The sequence below is a fragment of the Aegilops tauschii genome, chromosome 5, assembly GCF_002575655.3.
Source record: "Aegilops tauschii subsp. strangulata cultivar AL8/78 chromosome 5, Aet v6.0, whole genome shotgun sequence".
Lineage (NCBI taxonomy): Eukaryota > Viridiplantae > Streptophyta > Magnoliopsida > Poales > Poaceae > Aegilops > Aegilops tauschii.
This window is the reverse complement of record NC_053039.3, coordinates 569,423,619-569,434,758: the sequence shown is the minus strand read 5'-3', so window position 1 is coordinate 569,434,758 and position 11,140 is coordinate 569,423,619. Positions and strand designations below refer to the sequence as shown.

At 43.6% G+C, this 11,140-nt stretch overlaps 2 pseudogenes; both read right to left on the bottom strand.

Moving 5' to 3' along the window:
• Window positions 1–1,570: 1,570 nt before the first annotated feature.
• On the bottom strand, window positions 1,571–6,999 carry LOC109739734 (putative disease resistance RPP13-like protein 1; annotated as a pseudogene).
• Window positions 7,000–7,062: 63 nt separating this feature from the next.
• On the bottom strand, window positions 7,063–9,441 carry LOC109739733 (putative disease resistance protein RGA3; annotated as a pseudogene).
• Between the last annotated feature and the right edge of the window lie 1,699 nt (window positions 9,442–11,140).

The window sequence follows — 11,140 nt, the reverse complement described above, 5'->3', positions numbered from 1 at the left end:
TTTGGGAATCGTCCCACCTAAGCCGGCACACGCAATGAGAAAGAGAGTGATAGTGTATCTCGGTGATTCTGCAAAATGTGGTCATAGCCGTTGAAGATTATGATTTTTTTTCTCCCACTGCTACACACAGGCGCTTTTGCTAGTAAATACAAATGCCAGGAACTAGCTATTAGAACATCTCGATTGTAAAAGATAACAGACCATGTCTAAAGACACTCCTCAAACCTTCTTTGTATGTCCAAGCGGACTACCCCCAAAAAAGAAAAACATTGTGCAACAGATCTCTTCAAACCCGCCCTATATGTCTGGGGCAGTTCAAACTTCTCGAAAGGAGAAACGATGTCAGCTCTAGCCTATCATGCCCCACTGTTTTTTGCCTTGTGGCCATTAAGCAAGCGTGAATGTAGTGGCTATAGCATTGTGCTAACGACAGTTACACCCAACAACATTGGCATTATCGATCAGGTCACGGAACAAACTTATGATGGGAACACTGCTGGGGAAAAAAAACTCAATTCTACCGTACCAATTTAATTTACAGAGGCGAATACACAAAAATTTCTTGTCAAGTCGTGCAAGGCTGAAGCTAAATCCCAATAACCACCTCGCACCTTGGCACCCCTTTTCTTTTGGATGCCCCTTCCTGGAATGCTCTGCTCTATTCGCTGCTGCTGCTGCATCCACAAATTAAAGCCCACTTGTTTAAAGGAACCAAGGACATCCCACTGCGAGCCATCACTTACGTCGATATTCTGCAAACACGCAACAGAATTATATCAGGCAGGTGCTTGAGGAATGTTGCCCTTACCCTTACAAAGCAACAACAACATTCTGGCAACAGACAGATTAGAGTAATTTAGAGATTACAATCTTTCAGTGCACAACACTTTTGAGCATTATATTAGTATTAGTAGGGAAAACCCAAAAATGAAATGAGAACAAAGGTGTAAAGTACGTACTGACCTTTCACTTTCAGCATATCAAGATAGACAATTGCTTCAGCTCTGAATCAGCTGTGAAATTCACTACCATTCATTAAGTGAAATTCACTATCAGCTCTGAATTAGCTGCTATGTAGATCAGCTCTGAATCAGCTGCAGAATCCAATAAGTGAACTTGGGTCAGAATATGAAAAAAGCACAAGGTAACTTAAATACCCAATCATTCATTACCTTTGTGTGAAGGATAAATGCCAATGAAATATAAACCTGTATGTATGCAATCTCCATGCAAGATTGTACGTAGCTGGGTACAATACTTTCAGTACTCCGCGCCAGCATATTTCTCATTGCTCCGCTCCTACAGGAATATTTCAGTATCAGGCTAAATAGATTCAAGATTCAAGCAAATTGGAAACCATTCTCTCTTCTCTTGTAGAGTGTAACTCAATTCAATTTCACCATAGTAGGAATCTCTCTGCTACATATATGATATATCAGCCTTTACAAAGCAGCATCCTGTCTAAGCAAAGGATTCAAGAAAGAGGAAATAAAGCTACTTGATTCATTCATCCATGGTAACAAAAGAAAGAAAATAGTTCTTCTTTTTGAGTAACAGCAGGCAGTTAAATACCTCTTCCTCGCTGCTATTGATGCCAACAGAAACTGCCCTGTTCTGTTCAGTTCTGCTGCTTCATGCGAAAAAGGAGCACAAGCCTGATAATTCCATGCTTCCACCCTCAGTTCTTCTTGTTGATTGGTAACAAGTGTGTGAGTGATGTCTTGCACGCCCTTTTTTTTATATTTCACATAGGGAACAAAAGCCTGACGAAGAAAATGCACGAATATATATTATGAAAAGTAGCATCAACGGTATATCAATCTCAAGTCTACTAGCAGAAAAGGGGTACACAAAGAACTGGATGAATAGAAGCGTGCGTTGGACTGTGAATGTAGTCATAAATTAAGCACATATTATAAACTAGCGAAAGCAAGCAGGAGATATTTGACAAGTTAAGATTAGGCAGAGATATGGCGAATAAACCTCGCTTCAGAAATAGAAAAACAAAATATGGAGGCGACAAGTGTTACCTTGGGTGTAGTTAGTCATCCGAGACGGATAAATCTGGGTTGGTTCTTTTGATTTTCTCAATTTGCTCATCTATCTCAGCACTGGGACAATCCATCCTTAGTTTTCTCAGTGAAACCGGGAGGCCCTCCTTGGGCATCGATCGGATTTTTGGACACCAAAGGACATGTAACTCCTTGAGAGAAGAAAGGCGATGCAACCCTTGAGGAAGGGACTGCAAACGCCTGCAAGAGTGAAAACTTAGTTTCTGGAGGGAGGTGAGGAGATGCAGCGCTTTGTCTTGCTCTTCCGTGAAGCTTTCCATGCTCTTATCAAACAAGAATTTAAGTGTGTGGAGGGCCGGGGCAAGGAGGATGCAAATAGGAGCAGCAAGCAATCCAGAGATGTCATCCACCGTGAGCACCTCTAATCTAGAGATGTAACCTGCAGGCAATAATTTGGTCCTTGCCACCTCTGAGAGCATATCTGCTGCTAAGGTGCTGCACCTATGCACTTCCAGTTGTATGAGGTTGACTGCGATGAGAGGATTGAATCCGTCCACTGTTAAATTACTGCAGTCTTTTAGCCTTAGAGTGGTGAGAGAAGTGAGGTTTGACAGCAGAGCCATTGACTTCATGCTTGTGTCTAGGTAAACATCAAGTTCCCTCAGGGAAGCAGGGAAAGGGTAAATGGTCTCTGACTCTACCATGGGCCACTGACACAACAAGTTGCCACAGTTGAATATTGATAATGATTGGAGCAATGACTTGTCCTCCTGAATTCCTCCTCCATTCTCCATAGGCACAAGAACCAGGCCCTTACATTCTGAGAAGGTAAGTTCCTGCAGTGAGCTGGATGATGGGAACTGCATTACACATTCCTCATACTCGTAGTCTGGAACTTCATGTATCTCCAACACAGAAACAGCTGGGAAACAGTTTAACACTTTTGAAGATGATGATTTTTTGGTAAGATGAGATACATCTAATTTGAGACTCTTAACTGAAGGGAAGACAATACTGCCATCCAGCTCTTCAGGGAACAAACCGTCACATCTTTCGACAATTAGTTCTGTTAGGGATTTAAACTTTTCAATGTCTGTCAATGATATGCACGATACATTTTCAATAGCCATATCTTCTATTTTACCCAGATTGTGGTAGGCCAAAGCACCGCCATACCCACTAACATTCAACTTCCATCCATGATAAGACAACGTTTCTGAATCACCTCTCTTAACATCCAGATCTGTCAGTGTGGAGGTGTGAGGCATGGCGGGCAGAGACATCTTGGGGCACCCAGAAACTCGAAATCTGCGCAAATTGGAGCAAGATACCTCCAACAAGGGCATCACACGGAGATTGGGGCAATCGACGCCAAGGTTTTGGTTACCGAATGAGGCATTTTTACCGAGGGGGACTCGTAAACGTGGTTACCACGGTTACCGAGAAATACCGAGAATATTTCGAACGAATTTTATAGCTGAATTTTGAATTCAAATAAGTGAATGAACAAACATTTGGACCAGAGACCTCTCAAAACAGGAACTAGGTTGCTACCACCACACCAGAACCAACTCTCGTGGCATTAATTACATCGTACGTACTTTACTATAAATCGAGTGTTTAAATTCAAAAAAATTCAAAAAAATGGTATATTTTGCTCGGCATATGGATTTACCGAGGGGCACGGAAATACACGGTAACCATGGGAAATCTTAAAATTTCGACCGGCAACCAAAACCTTGATCGACGCATATGATTTCTCCAAGACTTGGAAAGGAATGGCAGTTAGGTTCCACAACCCATTCAGCAAGTTCTGGCATCTTATAAAACTCGACTGTCTTCAAGCGCATAGAACATTTCCCTGGAGCGCCACCACATCGAAGCCCAAACTGATGCATTCCAGAAATTTCCTTCAATTTGAGTTGCTTGAGATTTGGTAGCTTCGCAAAAGGTGGGAGGGTGCGCCAAGATACGCCTTCTACAGTGAGTCTCTCTAAACTTGTTAACCAGATGTCAAGACACAACCAACTAGGACCAATGGTACCACCTTGATTTGCAATTGTAAGTACTCTAAGATTAGAGTGTGGTTGAAGAGCATCAAGAATATCATCATCTGCAGTTGGTCCATCTCTGCCCCAGAGTAATGCCAGTTCCTTCAGATTCCTTTTCAACATCAGTTTGGCTGCAGTAGCTTCCTCCTTGGTTGCCACGTGTTCAAGACCACGTATAATTAGTGCTCCTTCAAGCTCTGTCAATGACCCAAGTTCTTTCAGTTCAAAACCCATGCTCCCTTTCCTTACATGGAATTCTTCTAGCTCCTGAAGATGCTTCATCTTTCCGACATTGCGAATATTGGAGTGGAGTTCACTTCTAGCATGGAAATCATGTAAATTCTCAAGGTGACTAAAGTCTTCAGGCAAATCAGAACGACCATTCCAATAATCTAGGTCCAAGAATTTCAAGTGATAAAATCTTGATAGTGTACTAGGTAAACTGGTTTCACGATCACCGTAGTAAGGTGACATAATTTTGAGGTACTGGAGGTGGATAAGTTTTGAAAACCTATATGGAAAAGATTGTGCAGACTTCACCACTATAAATAGGACACGCAGACTATTTATTTCCTTGAAGCTATCTTTCAAAAGCTTGGCGATTCTTTCTTCTTCATATTCTCTAAAAATCATCAAACTCCGCAGATTAGCAATGTCTATCCTCTCCCTTAGTTTACACATTTCTTGCTCAAAATTTGCATCATATCTGTCTTCTATGTTGATAGTTAAGTGTCGAACAGATTGTGGGATGGCATCAGCTCTGAAATCTAAGCCACTTATATTGAGGCATTCTTGTGCAGAAACACTCTGAGATAGCTCATGCATTAAATCATGCATTACATAGAAATCGGATTGGTTCATGAGAAAACCAATATCCACTAGTTCTTCCAAGTAATTCCTATCGGCTTGGTGATCAGAGTCTATGATGCCTATTGCAAACCAGAAATGATTGATTTCTGAAGAAGTAAACCAATGATCTTCAGGGAAAAGGCCACAATAGGAAAATCATTTCTTCAGATCAAATGGGAGGTAATCATAGATAATCTTTAAAGATTGCATGATATCATCATTTCCTTGTTGCTTTAGTGGATCAAGAACTTATGCTTTTCAAGACTGATGCTTTTCAAGAACTCCATTCCAAGACTGATGCTTTAAAGACTGATGCTTTTCAAGAACTCCATTCCAATGTTCCTGAGGAAGGTGCTTATGCAGTAGTCTACCAACTGTTTTGGCTGCCAACGGGGAACCCTTTAGCTTGCTTGCAATTTTTCGTGCAATACCAGCCAACTCATCTTGGTAATGCTCAGGCTTGTTGTCTTCACCAAAAATACACGCTTCAAAGAATGTGAAGAAGTCATTAGGCTCCAAACCTCGCAGCTCTAGTGGATCAACTGTTTTCACCATGTCTGCTACCTTTGGGAATCGAGTTGTGACAAGTAGCATGCTTCCTTTGGCTTCCCCGTTTGTGAAGGGAGCTAACAAGGTTTTCCACTGATCCTGGCTGTCACATTTCCATATATCATCCAAGACAATTAGAAACCTCTTGGATTTGAGATGATGCGCTATGGATTTCTGGAGCTGGTCTAAATTGGTTGTTTCATTTGCAGCACCGCTGCTTCCTCCTTGAGTTGCAGGTATGCAGGCAAGGATCTCCCTGGTGAGCTTAAGCACATCGAAATCAGCGGATACACATACCCAGACTGGAACATCAAAGTGCTTTTTAGTCCTGCCATCATTATACAGATGTTGGGTGAAAGTTGTCTTTCCAATACCCCCTGGACCAACTATAGGAAGAACAGAAACAGTGTGTGTGGCACCGGCATCAGTTATACGGTTGACAGTTTCCTCAAAAATATCTCTTCTGCCATACAATGTATCTTGTATAATCATGGAAGCAGTTGGAGGCCGATGGAGGACAACGACCGCGGTGCTGTTGGTTGGGATAGTGCGGATGCCGAGCAAATTGGAGACCGAATCACAGTGGGACTTGATTTTGTTGGAGATGGACACTCTGTCGAAATGCAGCGTATCATCACCATCAGCACTAGCAGTAGCAGAGTTGGAGTTGGTGACGCCGGCAACAGCAGCAGCATCATCACCACCATCTTGTGTAGGTGAGCAAGAAAAACACTTTAACCAGCTGCCTAGGGTGTGGCGAACAGCACTACCGGCGTGGAGAGCTTGATGGCCGTCCAGATCTTGGGTGGCGGCGTAGTTGGTGCCGTAGAGCCTGTCATGGATCTGGAAGTAGTGGAGCTCATCCAGCAGGTCCTCCGCCTGGTCGGCGTCCCTGCTCAGCGCCGGCAGCAGCTCCTGCAGTCCAGGGTTGTGGGCCTGGGCGTTGTGCGGCAGGCCTCGCGTGTGCGCGAGCTTGGCCCTGATCTGCTCCGAGTTGTGGCCGAGCTGGAGGCTGTCCACGTACGCCGCAACCAGGGTGTCGGTCAGCGTCGTCAACACCTTGCCGAGGAGCCAGCTCCATCTCTCTATCTGCAGACACTCCGCCGGCCTCCTGGCCTCGCCGCGCCGGCCGCCGGGGTAGTGGTGGAGAGGAGCAGCAGCACAAAAGCGCGGCTGCTAGCACTCACTTGGATGGGATGGGATTGGATTGGTGAGGTTTGGATCTCAGGTGAGAGGAGAGCAATTGAGTTGCACGCTAGGGAAGGGAGTGGTTGGGTGTGGATGATGGCCGCTGAGAAATTAATTGGATGCTCTGCCTACCATGAGTAAATTCTAGTTAGATCGGCAGCCATTGTCCACACCATGGGATCTGCCTAGGCCCCATCTCAATAATGCCACACTTTTTTTTTTACAAATACACCCCCAACCAAATGTTATGGCTAGCTAAATCCTTTAATCGACTCGTGACACCCGGGTTTTCCTGAAAATTCGGTTAGGGTAATTCGGATTTTTAGAAATGATACCCGAAATTTGCCCATATCTTTTGCTATCCGAAAATTCAGGTTCGGGTTCAGCTACGCGTTTGCCAAAATAAATCACACTGGAAGAGAAAGGAGACATGAAACTGGAGAACGTTGGTCAAGCATCGTGCCGTGTTGGGAAAGATGCAAGCTTCTCGTTGCCATCGCCTCGGTCGACAACTCGTCCTCCCGGGCGGCTCGTCGACTAGGACCGGGCCTCGGTCGAGAACTCATCCTTTGTGTCTCTTATATGTTCCCATGCTCCCGCGGTCCTTAGCTCTGACATTACTTGCCCAAGAGCATTTGCCACGAGCGGTAAACCCCCACAATTGTCTGCAATCTGCTTTCCGATTTCTTCCAAGCCACTACTGTGGTCATCATCAGGCCCAAATGCTCTTTGCTTCATTAATTCCCAGCACTCACCAGGTTCTAAAACACCCAACTCTACTGTTTCAGACTCGGGAACTGGGGGAATTTTCCTCGCATTTGCAAGAAAACCAGTGCGCAATTGTTGCACTATTCGTAGGTTTCGGGTAGTTACTATAATCCTGCTACCGTTGAGTCCATGCTGTAACATCCGCTTCAAACTTTCAAGTTTATCTCCATCTTCTTCCCAGAGATCATCCAACAATCAAGTATCTTCTAGTTGCAAGTTCTTTTTTCAAAACTTGCTGCAAATCGCAATTGTCAAGGTTGATAGTGCTGTTCATCATGCTTTTCAAGATTGCACTCACAATTTTGTGCAAATCAAACTGCTTGGACACCCTAACCTAGACTGATACGTCAAAGACATTGACCCTCTTGTCTGCAAGAACCGATTCAGCCAATGTGGTCTTGCCTATACCACCAAGGCCAACAACAGGAATGATGGAGATATCCACCTGGTTAGCTTCTTCACTTGTGAGTAGCAGGCTGATTATCTTCTCCTTCTCGACACTCCTCCCCACCATGCCTGTTTCCATGCCATGAGCATTCCAGTTAGCTGCAAGTATTTGATTGTTTCTGCTCCCTTCTCCCCTTGCTTCTTGAGGCACAAGATTGAGCACTGCCCTCCTCTTTAATTTCTTCTATTTTCTTGGTGACGTTCTTCATCTCGTGGGGCATGGTCATTCGCTGCAGGAGTTGATTGTTTCCAAAAAACCATAAGCTAGCCTGCAAAAATGAAAGAGTTTAAGTTCAACTTCAGTTCCTAAGCACATCTTTTTTTTCGGACTCTCATCCGCCGCACCCACACCGATGGAGAAGAAGGGTGAATGTTAGTTACTCCCTCTATAAACTAATATAAGAGCATTTAGATCACTAAAATAGTGATCTAAATGCTCTTAGCTCTTATATTACTTTATGGAGGGAGTACACAAGAAAGGGACAAATAAAGATGGGCTCTATGGCATAATCAGATACACAATAGTCGCAGATTTTTTTTTTTGATAAAAGAAGGGCTTGCCCCCTTCGATTTTTATTAATAGAAACCAATAGATAATCGCAGAATTGATTCCTATCTTTTTTAGATTAGGTAAAAAGAATCAACATCTTCAAGATGACTCGCTCATTGTGTTTGTATCCCATTGATGCTTCATTTTGAGAATCCACCTTTTGTCGAAAAAAAAACTTCGAGACTACTTGCTGCCATAACTGAAGAAGAAAAAGAAAAAGAAGAGAGGGAGCGACACCTTCAGAGGTATAGCGCAAGAACGGGAAAGTAGTGGCTGCACCCACCTTTGGTGCACCCACGCAAGAAAACATAGCAAAACATTTCAAAAAATTCTGAAACTTTGTGCGAATGATCATCAACAAATGGTCGTTACCACAACTTTGGGCTAGGGTTCCCTCGTGTCGCCTCGGAGAGGGATGCGGGGGACGGGGCGGGGGCTCTAACATTTGTTGATGATCATTCCCATAAAGTTTCAAATTTTTTTGAAATGTTTTGCTATATATTTTTGCATGGGTGCACCGAGCTGGGTGTAGAAAAATCACTCTCTAGTGCAGAACCTACCGACAGGCTACAGAACCCGCCGGAGCGGCGTAAGGAGGGAGGAGGGGAACGTATCCTGTGCTACCGGTGCACCGGTCCCTGTGGCGGAGAGGAGAGCGGAAGAGGAGTTAGTTACCTTGGATTGGGTCCTGCTGATGAGCTTATTGGCGTCCAGCTCATCCAGCACGTCCTCCACGTCGTAGGCTGCACGCTTGAACTTGGTAAGCCACAGCTCGTACTCTCTTCCACCATCCCGTCCTTGTTGACGCGATCTCTCGTCGGCATCGCCAAGCACGGCCTTCATCTTCTCCCCCAACTCCTGCACTTCCTCCGACCCATAGCTTATTGCCATTGCTCCCCTCTACCTCTCTGACGAGAATGGAGTATTGCTGTGGTTGTGAAACTGTAAGAGTGCAGCGAGGACCAAATGGCAATCATACAAAGAAGAGGTGGTTCATGAAACTTGCACGCATAGTTGCGTCAAGACAATATTTACATCTACTTAGACTTGTTCATACGCGTTGTCGTGCGAATATATGAATCTCATTGAATTATATATATGCCACTGACGACTTGTCGCGTGTATATGTATATGTTTTTTTTTGCAAGATGTATATGTATATGTTAACTGAGCGCTGCTGCACGACAGAGCACGTCATTTGAAGTTGTAATCAACCCATGGTTCTGCAAAGTCGTCCATGGTTTTAAAGAAAACAACATCTATCTATCTATCTATCTATATCTATATCTATATCTATATCTATATCTATATCTATCTATCTACCTATATCTATATTTATATCTATCTATACTTATATTAATCATGGACTCCCTAGAAATTCCTACGTTAATTAGAAATTATGAGCCCTAGAAATTATGAGTCGTCGGAATATATTTTTTTGAAAATGGAGGCGTGCCCCCAGCCTCTGCATCATGATGATGCATGCAACCATATTATTAAACAATCCACGAAGTATCAGAAAGTCATCAAAGTATTATAGCTCGCAAGCGGAGCGAAGCAAATGAAAAAGAAAAGTACATGCTGGCAATGACAACTGGAGCGGCAAAATGAAGGATAAGCTTCCTAAACTCCTATCCTGTTATGCAACCGCCATCCGAACCGGTTAAATATAACCCGTGCTATCATCTCCCACTGGTTGCACCCAGTAACCAAAGGCTCACTGGATTTCAAAGGAGTGAGTAAGGACTATGTACGGATCCATGCGGTAGCTCTGAAGATGACCTGCAAGAAAGTTAAAGTGTGTTGTCTATTAAAAATCAAATCATTCCTACAGTTTCATATATCCCATAGAAGCACACATATTTCAATCCGAATACGAGCCGCAGTAGTATGTTCAACCCCAGTTAACCACGTTCCAAACAACGACTCAATGTCAACTGGAGGATTAATGTTGAAGGCTATATGAATCGTTCTCCAAAGCAATTTGGCGAGTGGGCATTCAAGGAATAAATGTTGTATTGTTTCATCATGATCACAAAAGCAATATCGTGAACTGCCTACCCATCGCCTCTTGATTAAGTTGTCCTTGGTGAGTATTACTTGCTTGTGGACAAACCACATGAAAATTTTAATACGCAAGGGAACCTTAATCTTTCAAATATGCAACGATCTTGAGATTGAGCCAGAATTAATCAAATCCATATAGAAAGATTTCACCGTAAATACCCCATTTTTAGCTAATTTCCATTGCGTCGAATCCGGCTGGTCAGAGAGTTGAACATCTATCAATCTCCGGACCAAGTGCATCCATGCAGTCCATCGCTCACCAACTAACGCGCGTCTGAACTGAATATTCAGGGGAATCGTTTGGAAAACTGTGCCTACGTAATCCTCCTTACGTTGCACAATGTTATAAATGGTGGGGTATTGTACGGCCAAGGGTGTCTCTCCTAACCACGTATCCTCCCAAAATCTTGTTGACATCCCATTGCCAACCAAGAATTTGACCCTACGAAAGAACATGTCTTTTGTTCTCATAAGCCCTTTCCAGAATGGCGAGTCAGTTGGTCTCATAGTAACCTGGGCGGGCGTTTTTGTCTGTAAATACTTATTACGCAAAATCTATGCCCACATGCCCTTTGGCTCCATCTCTAACCTATAAAGCCATTTGCTCATAAAGCATTTATTCTTGATTTCTAGATTCTCAATACCGAGACCCCCTGGTC